This window comes from Pogoniulus pusillus, chromosome 1, assembly GCF_015220805.1.
Source record: "Pogoniulus pusillus isolate bPogPus1 chromosome 1, bPogPus1.pri, whole genome shotgun sequence".
In the NCBI taxonomy this organism is placed as follows: Eukaryota; Metazoa; Chordata; class Aves; order Piciformes; family Lybiidae; genus Pogoniulus; species Pogoniulus pusillus.
In genome coordinates, this window is record NC_087264.1 from 10,208,871 (window position 1) to 10,223,562 (window position 14,692).

Below are 14,692 nucleotides of genomic sequence, written 5' to 3' on the forward strand. Positions count from 1 at the left end.
AGGTGACCTTCTTGTGGCCTTCCAGTATCTGAAGGGGGCCTACAAAAAAGCTGGGGAGGGACTGTTTAGGCTATCAAGTAGTGATATGACTAGGGGGAATGAAGCAAAGCTGGAGGTGGGGAGATTCAGAGTGGATGTGAGGAGGAAGTTGTTGAGCATGAGAGTGGTGAGAGCCTGGAATGGGTTGCCCAGGGAGGTGGTTGAGGCCCCATGGCTGGAGGTGTTTAAGGCCAGGCTGGATGAGGCTGCAGCCAGCATGATCTAGGGTAGAGTGTGCCTGCCTATGGCAGAGGGGCTGGAACTAAATGATCTTTGTGGTCCCTTCCAACCCTGACTGATGCTATTATTCAATATAGCAAGAGAACAACATTTATACCATTTCCTCTGTATTGGATGTTCCTATTGTAGTACAAGGTGCAGTTCTGACCACCACACATTATGTAGGACAGTCAGATGGTCTCTCAGATTTCTGTTAGTGGCTTTGCTTCAAACCTGCTGTGCACTAGGTCCCTGATCCAGCATGGACAACCCCATTACTTCCAGCAAAAATATCCATAAGCCTTAAATGAAAGAGGCATTTTTCTGAGTTGGAGCTTAAACTGCCAACCTATAAAGGTGCTATCAACAGCATCATTAACTTCTCTCTTCTTCAAAACAGCTTTCTGTCAGTGGAGATACTTCTGTTCCTTTAAAGACCTCAATTTCCGCTTTTACCAAGCATAATTGGAAAGAAATTGTCACACTCTATACAATATTTCCAGTTTACAGTTTATGTGGTACATTTCCATCAAGCTTTGTATTAGGTTTTGGCATTTGAGTGCTGTATGTATCCCTGCAGGTGTATGTCAACCCATTTTCCTTTAGTCTGTATCATGCGTTTAAATGATCTTTATATTATTGATGATGCTTCTTCAGGTCAACAGAGTACTCAAAATAATCCATCTTCCTAATTTTTTTCTGGCAAGCCAGGTGTTATTCTGGATCTTCCTACCTTCAGTGTTTGCCTCCAGGTGTTGCATTTATCAGAGTTCTTTATAACTGAAATCTAGCTTTTCAAGGGGAAATATAATGAGCAAACCTAGCAAGAGTTGCCTCCATAGGAATGTTTAGTCTACAGGAATGTTTTTGTGAGAGACAAATTTTGGAGTGCCTAGCTCACTCTAAATTGAAAAGGCTAAATGATGTAGATTTAATCCTTTTCTGCGTGAATTACAGTTTCCCACAGGTACTTATTTGGGGCTTTTTGGTAACAACATTTGTCTCTTTCCCTAAGTAATAATTTTGTATCCTGTAATTTTGAAGAAATTTCTGACTGAGATTTCTATCTGCAGTACATTTTTATCAAGCTCACTGTTTGTTATCAGCTCTCAAATCTATTGGGGTTGTGACCTACAGTATTATTTCCATCATTTTTATGCATATTTCTGTGATGACCTCACGGGATTACAGCAATTTATTATTTATTACATTCCCAGCCACTTCCCTCTAGCAATTAAAGATTCTGCATTCTCTAGCATGAGAAAGCTAACTGGAATTAGACATTCCCACCTCTTGTGATTACAATCCAACTCCACCTCCCCCCCTTTTCTTTTTTTGCTCATAGTGAGGAAAATTAACTTATCCTTAAGGCTTTATGCAGGCTTGATACTTCACACCAAAAGACAGCTCCTTAATTTGTGCCTCCTGAGGTGACCTACAACCATTCAAATGCTAAGGACTGCTGACTGCCTCTTTAATACCAGATATATAATTTTGTTTCAAAATTAGGATTCCTTACTTGTTCACTTGCTATTTACCTCCATGGAAGAGCTGACAATCTGTCATCTATGCTCAAATTAGGGTCTAAATTGGCTTCTTAGGACATTTCTAATGCAGTATACAGGCATCAAACCCTAATCCTTCCCCAAATCTCATCTTCTGAGTGAGGAAAGCAGTTTTTCATAAGTAGACAATGGCCAAGCAGCAATCACGTGGAAGTCTTTTGAGGCTTATATCTTAAAATCCAGCTGAATTATGGAACACAGCCCTATGAGGAGAGGCTGAGGGAGGTGAGGTTGTTTAGCCTGGAGAAGAGGAGGCTCAGGGGTGACCTCATTGCTGTCTACAACTACCTGAAGAGAGGTTGTAGCCAGGTTGGGGTTGGTCTCTCCACCAGGCAACCAGCAAACAGAACAAGGGGACACAGTCTCAAGTGGTGCTGGGGGAAGTATAGGCTGGATGTTAGGAGGAAGTTCTTGACAGAGAGAGTGATTGGCATTGGAATGGGCTGCCCAGGGAGGTGGTGGAGTTGCTGCCCCTGGAGGTGTTGAAGAAAAGCCTGGCTGAGGCACTCGGTGCCATGGTCTAGTTGATTGTCTAGGGCTGGGTGCTAGGTTGGCCTGGATGACTTTGGAGGTCTCTTCCAACCAGGTTGATTCTATGATTCTACAATTCTATCTCTGATCTGAATAAATTAATCCCTTTGTAACCACATCGAACTCTATCTGTGCCCACCAAAAAATGTCTCCTGCTAAGAGTTTCCATATCTGCCTTTGATACTTTTTACTGAAGTTGAACCCATTGTCTACAACACACAACCGAATACGCTTATACTGTTCTATTTCATAGCTCCTCAGTATCCTAGAGATATTGTTTGGACCAGGAAGTTTTCAGGATTCATATCACCTTTGGATGGCAATCCTTCCTTTGCCTTGCACTTACACACCAAAACACAGCTCCAATTGATGGTGTGAAGCTGAGTGCTGCACCACTGCAAACTTATAGTAAGCAAGATCTCAAGTGCACCAAAAACAAATACACCAAGCTGTGAGGTAACCACTTGCAGTGCTCATCTCTCTCTGTAAAATGCTTGATTTCCAAGCTGCTTGCCCCTTGTGCCAGCTCAAGCAAGAGTCACCGTTTCTATGCAGGTGGATTTGCAGCCCTTGGTATGCTTGAGTGACCCTTGGAGCGCAGCAGAGCCCTCAGTGGCTTGCGAAATCACAGGCGAGTGACGGGCAAATGCCATCCCCGAGCTGACACATGTGCAGTGGAGGCTTGCAAAATGCCTGACATCTTGGGGGTCTGTGACTTGTTTTCCTTTCAACTCCTCAATCAACCTGACAGGAACTCGCTAGGAGTTTTCAATTTTGGCAATACCAATGCATTCACCTTACTCTATAATATCCCAGGCTCCCTTCCTCCTCACTCTCACTACCTCTCTGGCACTGTGCAATTACCGAGTCTGTGTGGAATGAATAAAATTCCTCATTGAGGAATGTGAGGTATTGTCATCCCTGCTCCTGCAGCCACCTCTGCCTCTTCTCCATAACAGAAGATGCTCTGGGGCCTTGAGCTCATTTTATTCCTGCATTTTAATTAGTTCAGACATTTTCCAGGGGTGCTTTTCATGTTTTAGAGACATCTTTCTCGACAGTTCACTTTGCCTTCTGTTGGAGAAAGAGCAGACCCAGGAAAAGTGTCAGAAACGTGACAATGTTTGCAGACCTTTTTTTGTGAGGTCTCTCTCTCCTACCACTATTTCCTCTGGATATTAATGAGCCAGAGTATGAATTCAACTGAGTGAATGCTATCACACAGCAAACATGCAATGTATGTTGTAACCAACAGTGAAACCTGTGTTTTCACTTGAGCCAATGAGACATGGATTCTAGGGTGTCAGGCAGATACAGTTTGCCTTAAAGGGGTCGATCTATCCTCTTTCAAGCAGGAAAGGAGAGAAAATCTGAGTTTTCTGCAGCTTGTATTTACTGTTACAACTTATCTGGCTTACCTCTACCTTGGGTCTCAGTCATGATTATTTGGCATTAATATACTGGTCAGCAGCAGCATGCCTTATGCCATGGCCACAGGGTATTTCCTTTACATAGTAATAGTGTGCTGCCTTGTATTTTCACTTCCTTAATTTCTTCTCTTTTCTTCTCTGAGAGCAGCCAGATTTAGCTGTCACTGCCTGTTCCTACCAGCAACTCAGGTGCTCTCATCAGCTCTGCCTGTCTGCTCAGAAACCCCCAAATTGCCATGGGGAGCCTCCAACAGCCACCTCAGACCGTGGTTTTCTCTACAGCCGATATGCTCTGCCCTCAGGATCTGTTTTCATTTAAATTCACTTCACCAAAGAGAAGTATCTTTTGCTGTCATAACGAGACATGCTGGTGCATCAGTATTTCTGGGCTAATATGGGAGGGAAAAGAATGAAAAGAGTAAAGAACAGTGGCATTTAAAATACTAGTAGGAAAAGCACATAGTGTCATCATTTTCTTAACTCTTATTTGCTTGATGGGACGGATCTGTTACTTTCTCTGGCAGAGAGAAAGTGGGATTTGATTTTTTTTTCTTTCTTATTTTTTTTTAATTGATCTTTCATTGAGCTTTTCCTCAGATCCATTTCCTAATGTGCCTAATTTAAAGTTTGTCCCATAGCAGGCTGTCTGCCTACCTAGCAATAAAATTAACCACAACCTTCACCTTCTTAACATACGACAGACAATAAGAAAAGGTTTCTGTGTTTCAGCCCAGGGTGAGGAAGCAGCCATGCATCCCAAAAACAAAAACCCAAGCAACAAACAACAGCAATAAACTGAAAGCTTAGCAGAGTCATATCTCTACTTCCTATTAATTGATCATAAGATATGCATGGTCAGAAAATGTGTACAGGGCCTCCCTCTTCCCTGTTATAACTGACCTTAACTCCACACAGACCTAAAGAGCCATGTTCTCACTAGAGCAGACAAAGATCTCTCCCAAACATTACATTTATATGAAATCCTATCTGGCAGGAGAATAACATGCAATGATCATGGTGAAAGGAGAATGACAAAAGCATGTAAGATTTTGGAGTAGAGAATCATATAACCAACCAGATTGGAAGATTCCACCAAGATCATCCAGTCCAAACTATCACTCAGTCCTATCCAGTCAATTAGACCATGGCACTAAGTGCCTCATCCAGGCTTTTCTTCGACACCTCCAGGGACAGAAACTCTGCCACCTCCCTGGGCAGCCCATTCCAATGGCAAATCACTCTGTCAAGAACTTCCTCCTAACATCCAGCCTATACCTCCCTGAGCACAACTTGAGACTGTGTCCCCTTGTTCTGTTGAGTACCGAATAAATAGCTTTATACTGGGTTTTGAAATCCTACAGCCTCAAAACATTATGATAAACTCCTTTCACTCTTATTAAGTAACATCAGTCTTTCAGGGCAGAAGGTTTCCCTGTGTCACTTGAATCTTTCCAAAACAGACTACACAACTTCAAGCACAATACATTATCTAGGAAGAGACAGACATTCATTCATCCTTTCACCACAATAAATACAGGGAGCACCAATCCAAGCAGTTCCAGGCTCATGAGGTTTGTGTGGGTTTCTACAACTCTCATTCTGCTTTCCCCAAAAAGATTTGGTTTCCCCTCACCATTTGTGCAGTTCTGGCAGCAAAATATCTGTAGCCCTCTCTTTCGCAGCTAGGCCCTCCCAGAGCATTAACCATACACTTGCACTGAGTGAAGAGATGGTGCTTCTCCCATTGCCCTCTTGCTTGGATGAGGGCATGGAGTCAGTCATCAGCAAGTTTGCAGATGACACCAAGCTGGGGGCAGATGTGACTGAGTTGGAAGGCAGAAGGGCTCTGCAGTGGGACCTTGACCGCCTGGACAGATGGGCAGAGTCCAATGGGATGGGGTTCAATAGCTCTAAGTGCAGGGTGCTGCACTTTGGCCACAACAACCCCATGCAGAGATACAGGCTGGGGTCGGAGTGGCTGGAGAGCAGCCAGACAGAGAGGGATCTGGGGGTGCTGATTGATACCCGCCTGAACATGAGCCAGCAGTGTGCCCAGGTGGCCAAGAGAGCCAGTGGCATCCTGGCCTGCATCAGGAATGGTGTGGTCAGCAGGAGCAGGGAGGTCATTCTGCCCCTGTACTCTGCACTGGTTAGACCACACCTTGAGTACTGTGTTCAGTTCTGGGCCCCCCAGTTTAGGAGGGACATTGAGATGCTTGAGCGTGTCCAGAGAAGGGCGACGAGGCTGGGGAGAGGCCTTGAGCACAGCCCTATGAGGAGAGGCTGAGGGAGTTGGGATTGGTTAGCCTGGAGAAGAGGAGGTGCAGGGATGACCTTATTGCTGTCTACAACTACCTGAGGGGTGGTTGTGGCCAGGGGGAGGTTGCTCTCTTCTCTCAGGTGGCCAGCACCAGAACAAGAGGACACAGCCTCAGGCTATGCCAGGGGAGATTTAGGCTGGAGGTGAGGAGAAAGTTCTTCACTGAGAGAGTCATTGGACACTGGAATGGGCTGCCCGGGGAGGTGGTGGAGTCACCGTCTCTGGGGCAGTTCAAGGCAAGATTGGACGTGGCACTTGGTGCTATGGTCTGGCCTTGAGCTCTGTGATAAAGGGTTGGACTTGATGATCTGTGAGGTCTCTTCCAACCCTGATGATACTATGATACTATGATACTAAGTACATTTTCCTCCAGGTCAAATGTTTTTGCTATGAGACATCAGCTGAGCACTCATTGTCAGAGCCTTCCTCTTCATTTCAAGGCAAAGCACTTATTTTTAATCTGTTCGGATGTGGTCAAATGAAATCCTGCAATCATACAGCTGACTTTGCCCAATTACTGTGCTGAAACACAGCACTCACAAACTTTCTGTGTTGTGACTATTGTTTAATATTCTATAGGACAAACTTTCTCTTGAGGACGTACAAACATCACTTCACTAACACAGATCCACAAGAGCCACCAAAGACAGACATGTTCTGGGAAAGAAAAATGGGTTCACCCATTTTTAAACACTCACTCCCACACTTCTCCAGCTTTCCAGGCATTAGAGTTCTGAGCTGGGATACTGAGTGGATCTGTCTGCCTGCCAGCAAGAAGTGCAGCTCTGACACACATGGGCTGGATGTTAGGAGGAAGTTCTTGCCAGAGAGAATGATCTCCCATTGGAATGGGCTGCCTAGGAAGGTGGTGGAGGCACCATCCCTGGAGGTCTTCAAGAAAAGACTGGATGAGGCACTTAGTGGATAGGGCTGGGTGCTAGGTTGGACTGGATGATCTTGGAGGTCTCTTCCAACCTGGTTGAATCTATGATTCTATGTAGGATAAACTGTAATGCTGGAGCCTGTCCAGCACAACAACACAGGAAGAGCAAGGGACTTTTCAAAGCACCACTGGTCTGATTTCAGGATATCTGAAGTTAAACCAACAAGTACTCACAATAGGCACATGGTTGCTTTTCCAGGACAACACCCATCTGTCAAACTATGTCTAAACCACACAGTTTTAGTTTCATTTGCTCAATATATCCCCATCTTTGCAGAGACTTAAAAAAAAACTCAACAATTACTGTGCCAAAGAATATTTCCATTCTAAAACTGGTATCCTTACAGACATTACAGACATTAAGGAAGCATGAAAAGGACACTGCATGGCCACTGAAGTCAGTAAGAGCCTTTCTGTTGACGTCAGTGAGCTTTGGGATCAGATTCTATTATATTGGCTAGATTATTTCTTGACAAGACTTCATTCATCTTTAACAGGAACAGATCACTACCCAAATAAGAATCTGGACAGAAAAAAATGTCCTTTCATAAAAACATTAAGCCAAACATTCAGACTGAACGAATTGGATCAGCAGGGTGAAATGTGACACTTCCACAGACAGAGACATATGGCTTTTCATATACAAAGGACTGAAAAAAAGGCCTAGATCAAAAGATGTGATTCTAGAATTTCCTGTGGCATCTACAGTGCATAACATTACTGCATGGGGAAAAACAGATGCTACAGACACCAGCTTGGAGTGCCTCACCCATAGTTCTCGCTGTGGCCAGTGCTTTGACAGAACAGCTTCTTTTGCTACATGACTGTCAGTCCCAAGCAGCAGCATGTGCAGAGGCACCTGAAGCATATTAATCAACAGGTTAACCTTCAGCAAGATGGCTTTCAAACACTGAAGACAACTGTATGCCTCTGTATAGAAGGTTACAGCAATCTTCTTCTCTAGGAGTAAGATTTTACTTCTGGCTCAGCTGTTTGATCTTCAGTGGAATGACACCTCCAGTCACCTGCAGACACTCAGATGTAAGCAAAATGATAAAGGACAGTAGAATTCAGCTCTTTGACAGCTCCAGAAGAGTATGTCATGTAATGTAGTCTACCTTGGTGCAATATATATGAGCATGTGTGTGTAACACTGTTATCTCTCTATGAAAGTATGTAGGTGCCCATAAACATATTTTTTGAGATCTCAGGGTTGTAAATGGAAAACAGCAGCTTTGAGTTAAATGGATTAACTCAAATACTACATCCTTAGTTACTAGTAGTAAGCTGGTCACCTTATCAACCAGAACATTTTCACTTTTATTGTTAGTATCTGGTTAAAGCAAGACTTTTCTGAGTAACAGAGAGAGTGATTTCCCATTGGAATGGGCCACCCAGGGAGGTGGTGGAGTCACCATCCCTGGAGGTGTGCAAGAAAAGCCTGGCTGAGGCTTTTAGTGCCATGGTCTAGTCGATTGGATAGGTCTGCATGATTGGTTGGACTGGAAGACCTTGGAGGTCTCTTCCAACCTGGCTGATTCTATGATTCCATGATAAAACATGTAAAACATGCATTCTTTTCTGAAAGAATTTAATGGGCAGCAATACAATCGAAGAGTAAGTCTCTTCTAAAATAAAAACCTGTACCCTCAACACATGTATGAGAATTTCAGTCTTCTACTTGGAGTTGACAGTCTTTTCCCTTTCTTAGCCTTATGAGTTAGAAACAAGCTCAATATTTGAACCCTTTCACATTCCTTCCCACTCATAAAAGACCAAAATATTTTTTTCTGGAAATTAAGAGAAGAGCAGAGCACATTTCTCAAACTCTATCTTTCTGAACAAGTCTTATTGCTACTGTAAATTTGCTGGGAATGCAAGTTTACTGCTCGTAGAATTGCTATGAATATTAGAATGCAATGAGCCTAGCCTTACACCAGACCATTCTCACTAACAATCTCACATAACATCTTCCACTTAAATAGCTTTAGCTCTAGCTGAGCTGTCAGCTGGAGGACATTTAAAGAATGGTTCAAGCACCAAGTAGAATTTTTCAAATAGAAATACATTGGGCACCTCTGCCCTGGGTTTTTTTTCCTTTCTTTTTGCTTTTAAAACAGAAATAATCCATGCCAGTCATAGAAAAGGAATCCATAAATTCTAACATACATGATAAAATTAGAAATAAAACCAAGTAGAAAATGGGAAAGACTTCTGAAATCAAAACCTAATAAGTCACTTTAGCTAAAGCCCAACATACAGTTTAGTGTGCAGAGCTTGTCAGCTCATGGCTAAACTTTCATCAGACTCTTCTAGATTTAAAATCAAGTTATTCTTTCTCTAGGCAACAGGCATTAGTAACTTACTAAGGTTAGTGCCACTGAGCCTGTGGGTTTAGCACTTATCCACTCTGTTTTAAACCAAGTGATTAAAGACAGAACAAATCAGGACCAGCTACACCATGTTGCTTACAGAAGGAGTTGCCCTTCTCTCATAATAATCGACTAAGTTTCTGGTAGAGGAAGACTCACATGGGTTGCCCAGGGAGGTGGTTGAGGACCCATCCCTGGAGGTGCTTAAGGGCAGGCTGGATGAGGCTCTGGCCAGCCCGAAGAAAAGAGACAGGACCCAAGAATCCAGAAACAACAATCAGAACAGGAAGCCTCCCACGTTGCAATCTGAACTTCAAGCCCCATAATACTTAGCTGCAGTTAACACTGCCATTTTCCAAAGCTGGCATGACCACAACCTGGTACAAATAACAGCAGCAGATTCAACTCAGTCCATGACATAGAGGGAATAAGATATCATCTGGCAATACCTTCATTTTACAAGGTTTGGAAGTGTCCCAGGTTGGGGCAGATTCTTCCCCCAGTAGAATAAGCTCACCACAACACAGATTTTTTTGGAAAGTCAGGGAAAGATGAAATTGTATTTTTTTTATACTGTAAGTATAACAGTATAAAGAGACAGTAGCAACTAGAGAAAAAATATAATAACCTTAAGGAAGATGGGGTAGGGGTCAAGTGGCAGAGAAGCAGCAAAAGCAGCATCAGCCAAAACAGCAGCAGGGGAAGATAGCAGGCAGGCACAGCTCAAGCAGCAGAAGCCAGCAAGGGGGAAGAACAAGCTGTGCTCCTATACATAAAGCTCTTGATGCTCCAACGAAATTGTATTAACTTATCTTGTTGCCATTATATGGCCTAACCCTGGAATGTTCACCTCTCCCCTATGTCTGAGCTAGAAAATCAGCTCAAGCGGCCACAGTAGGATGGGTAAGTGCATATATATGAGAAGTCCAACAACACATTAACAACAGTGCATACATAAGAGAAGTCCAACAACACATTACCTTTGCACTGATTCCCCAGAAAAATCACAAAGGGAGAGCACAGCTGATATTTTGCTCTTTTCCCTCTAGGAATTTCCTTATCACAAATGAGGAGCAGTGGGAACCAGTCCAATGGTGGTTTTTCTTATAGTTAACATTTCACAGTGTGTCTCACCATGATTTCATCTTGTTCATTTCGTATTAGCTAGAATACAGGCAGCAATTACATCAGTTTCTGTCCTGCTAATTTTTCCTGACACAAGACATTGGCCCAAACAGCATTTCAGTGTGACACTGACAGCACTAACATTATGTGCTTTATGGACAATATACCTATAAAGAAAAACTTAGTGTGGTTGAGTTGCTTTCTCTTTGTATAGCACTTTGGCCTGTGAGTCAGGCATATGTCTTCTGTGGTTCAAAGGAATAACCTCATCAAGTTACATGTGTAACAGCCTCACAAGGTACATGACTAATGGCCATGAAACCTGTTCAGATATGCTGGCACAATGATTTTTTTTTTCCAGCAGGAAAACCTCACAATGCCAAATTCACAATGACTTGTTCTAAATATGCATTAGTTTGGAGGAAAGAATCATAAATGGAATGAAAATTAAGAAGCCTAACACCCCACTGGTGCTAATAAAGCAACTGTAGCAGGAAGCAAACCCTGCATTTTCTGCATGGCAAACCAGCATCACGAAGTGAAAATGGTTAAACTAACTAAACTTTGATACAAATGCTATAAATTCTCAACCACAACTACCCAGCTGAACACTTGATTACCTTCACAGCTAAGTAAGGATTGGACATCAGCAGAATTTCAGATACTAATGTTAGGTAGGACACGAAGGAGTTTAGGATATCAGCTCATGGTCGGGTTAACAGCCCTTAGGTCAAATGTCTACAAGATCACACTATGCTGCACAGAAGATGGAGAGAGAGGCCAGCAAAGCCTTTGGCTCTCACCTCTCAGCTGAAAGCATAGGGTGGGAGATGGGAGAAAGAACTTGTCTTGCACGGTATTAATGTTTTTTCTTGGTGCTAGTTGTGATGTGTTGCTCGACAAGTACAACAAAGAGTAACACAAGACACTAAATGCAGAATTTTCATCCAGCAGTCTTGAAATAGTAGAAGGACCAGGGTCCAATTCTGTAAGGAACAGCTCACCAGAAAAGCATGGAAAGAAAACCTAGGATGTGAAAGTAGTCACAGCAGCAAACTTGGATGCTTTATACTCCTAGGAAGTACCCAAACACAAAGACAATAGCACAGGTCATTCTGCATAGACAGAAAAACAGTGAGTTCTGTATTCTTCCAAGTGTAACTCCAAGCAGCAGGCAAAGCAAATTGATGTTTAGTATTTGGGCTACATAGTTTAATGCATGGGTACTGAATCACAAAATGACCTAATTTAGTAGGGAATTAAATCAACACACACTTTTGTACATAAACCTTTAGGTTTCCTAATACCTGAAGATCCATTATTTACTCAGATTTTGCAAGACAGTGTGAGCAACAGTAGAATCATAGAATCGACCTGGTTGGAAGAGACCTCTAAGATCATCCAGTCTAACCTAGCACCCAGCCCTAGCCAGTCAACTAGACCGTGGCACTAAGTGCCTCAGCCAGTCCCCTCTTGAACACCTCCAGGGACAGCACCTCCACCACCTCTTCCACTTGAAAATCCTGGTCTATGGGAACTGAATGATTCTTCTTTTTTTTCAAATGGGAAACAAAACTCATTAAGGAAATGGGCAGATTTCCAGAGGAACCATCAGGAGGTGGCAGTGACATGTGCCACACAGAGAGAACCGCAGCCATCACACTGCAGAGAGGAAAACGCTGAACCCCACCGAGGAGCGGCTGTATTCATTGCGTCTTACCAGTCAACTGTAAAACAGACCAATTGTTACCAATTTAATCACAATCCTTGTTGCTAATAGCACCATTTTCGGCTGACAATTATTTTGCAATTATTTTATCACCAGAAAGCATTGCATGCAAGGCCCCTAATTTTGCTAATGAGAATGCTCTGAGTCACTCCATATATGACAACGACAGAATTTGTTTTTCTTTCATAAATGAGAAGATTTCTACCTCCCAGGTGATTTGTCTTTCCAAACAAAGAATCTGACACACATTCAGTTGCAGGGGGTTATATATATTACTATTAATGCTATGAAAATAACTGTGCATCAGAGCCTGATAAGTTTAGCTGCAAATAGTCAATAAATTATTTAGTTCACAAAATGTCATTATGTGTGGGGTTTAGTTAATTGAATAGAATAATTTATGGTAAAACCTAGAAAAAAAGATCAATGCAGATGGCTTCTGAGAATGATTGAGTTTCAGTGAAGGCAATTTGATTTTTATCCCTCATTATAATAATGTTAAAGGGAAAGCATCAACTTCGGTAAAAATCAATATTTGATGAGTGCCTAGGCCATGAATTTTAACTAGAGGTAGAACTGAGGTAGGAATAGTTGTAAATAATTAATAACTTCCATACCCTGAACAAATAACTGTTTTGTTTTGGAACAAATGCCTATTATCCAGAGATCCTTCTGTTCTCATAAAAGACTGTTTAGTAATGAGTGTTTGGGGTTTTTTTAATGCTTTTTTTCTTCAAATTGACAAAGGATTCTAGCAATATAGTTAGTAAAAGGTTTTTTATAGGCAGCAGAAGCTAAAAAATGCAAACATCTTCATTTTCAGAGCAAAGCACCACATTTCTCATTTTGCGCTTTGTCTTTACACTAGAAGAGTATTTTCCACTTTGCCATCAGCAGCTGTGATGGTCAGAGACAGAATTCATTTTAAAAGCACACATTTCATTAAAAAAATAATTGTAAATTAGATCTTTACACATGGGCTTGCCACTGTCAGAGCTGTGTTACGAAAACAACCTGTAAAATCCATTTAAAGTACAAATCTCATTGTGAAACGCTAACAATGCAGTATTACCTCTTTAAAAGTAACTCTGATAGAGTCAGCCTCGATGTAGTTGGATATCTTAGTGTTTGCTGTGTAAAATATTTCCCCTCTAAAGTAGAATTTTTTTTTTTTTTTTTTTAATCTCAGACTTCTCTATTTAGGACTTTGTATCACTGAGGTGTCCAAGCAAACAACACCCTGGAGTCACAGCTTGCCTCCTCTTCTCCATAGTATAATAGTAAAGCACTCCTACACCTACATGGATTTTTTTTCACACTGTCCTCCATTAGCTCAGATGAGTAAAATGGCTCTTTATGTCAAGCAATTATACATGTACTATAGTAAAGGAGAAAAATGTCTAATTAGTCCTCATTAACAATGCAAAGATCTTCAGTTTATTTTCTATAGGCTGAGGCACAGGGCAGAAATTAAACACCAAGCCACTGCCTGAAGCTGTCAGAGCCTCTGGGGTGGTACCACAAGCAGCACACACATTTGCATTTGTGAAACAGTGAAGAAAAGCAATGCAGACCGACAGCTGGTGGAAAGAAGACCTCAATGAAGTAAGCACCAGGTTCAGGCAGACTTGAATTCCCACTGTGATTGGCATACTGTATTAGAGGTTGCCTTTTTGCCACTTTTTTTTGTTTGTTTTGGGGGTTTTTTTTGCTTTGCTTTGTTGTTTGTATTTTTTTAATCTAGGGCAGACACCATGGCTTGTCAGATCATACCTGCACATGTAATTTCATGGATCACACACCACTGATATTCATTAGACTCATTGCACCTTCCCTTGGATCCAGGGCTAGAAACTGTCAGAAAGAAAGCTGATACCCTTCAACAGCATTCCAGCAAAGTAACAATTTGCTTGACCTAAAATTCAGCAAGTCACTAATTTTTTTTTTTCCCCATTGAATCCATGGTGCTGGCTGAAAACACTGACTGCAGTTCTCAAAATGTCATACATCAGTTTGTGCAACAGATTGGAGAACACAAAGACACTGAGGGATGAAAAGACAGAAACCCTATGTTCTAGAAACAAGATTGGGAGGCATGCTGCTGTCTTTGCACTAGAGTTGATGTAAGACTCTGCTATTTAATGTACTTTGTAAATGTTTACAGTCAGCCTGTTAAAGTTTCCTCTTATCACAGAGAAACATCCCATACATGGGCTCGAAAGGAAGCATTCCTCACAGCAGGGATTACAGGTTAGAATAATAACATAACTTCCTGCAAGGCTTGTGAATCTTGTGTTCCATACTCTTGAGCCTTATAGATATCATTTCCTTTTAACATGCAATCCTTTTTAACATTCGTTCTCAGCTCAAACTTGCTTGTCTTCTGTACCAAAATTCAATACAGGAATAATGCAGGTAT

General features: G+C 42.0%; 1 long non-coding RNA gene across 2 annotated transcripts in view; it reads right to left on the minus strand.

Annotated features, from left to right (window-relative positions):
* Window positions 1-14,692, minus strand: part of LOC135180494 (uncharacterized) — a 132,166-nt gene that overhangs the window by 13,309 nt on the left and 104,165 nt on the right. The gene's annotated exons all lie outside the window — the stretch shown is intronic.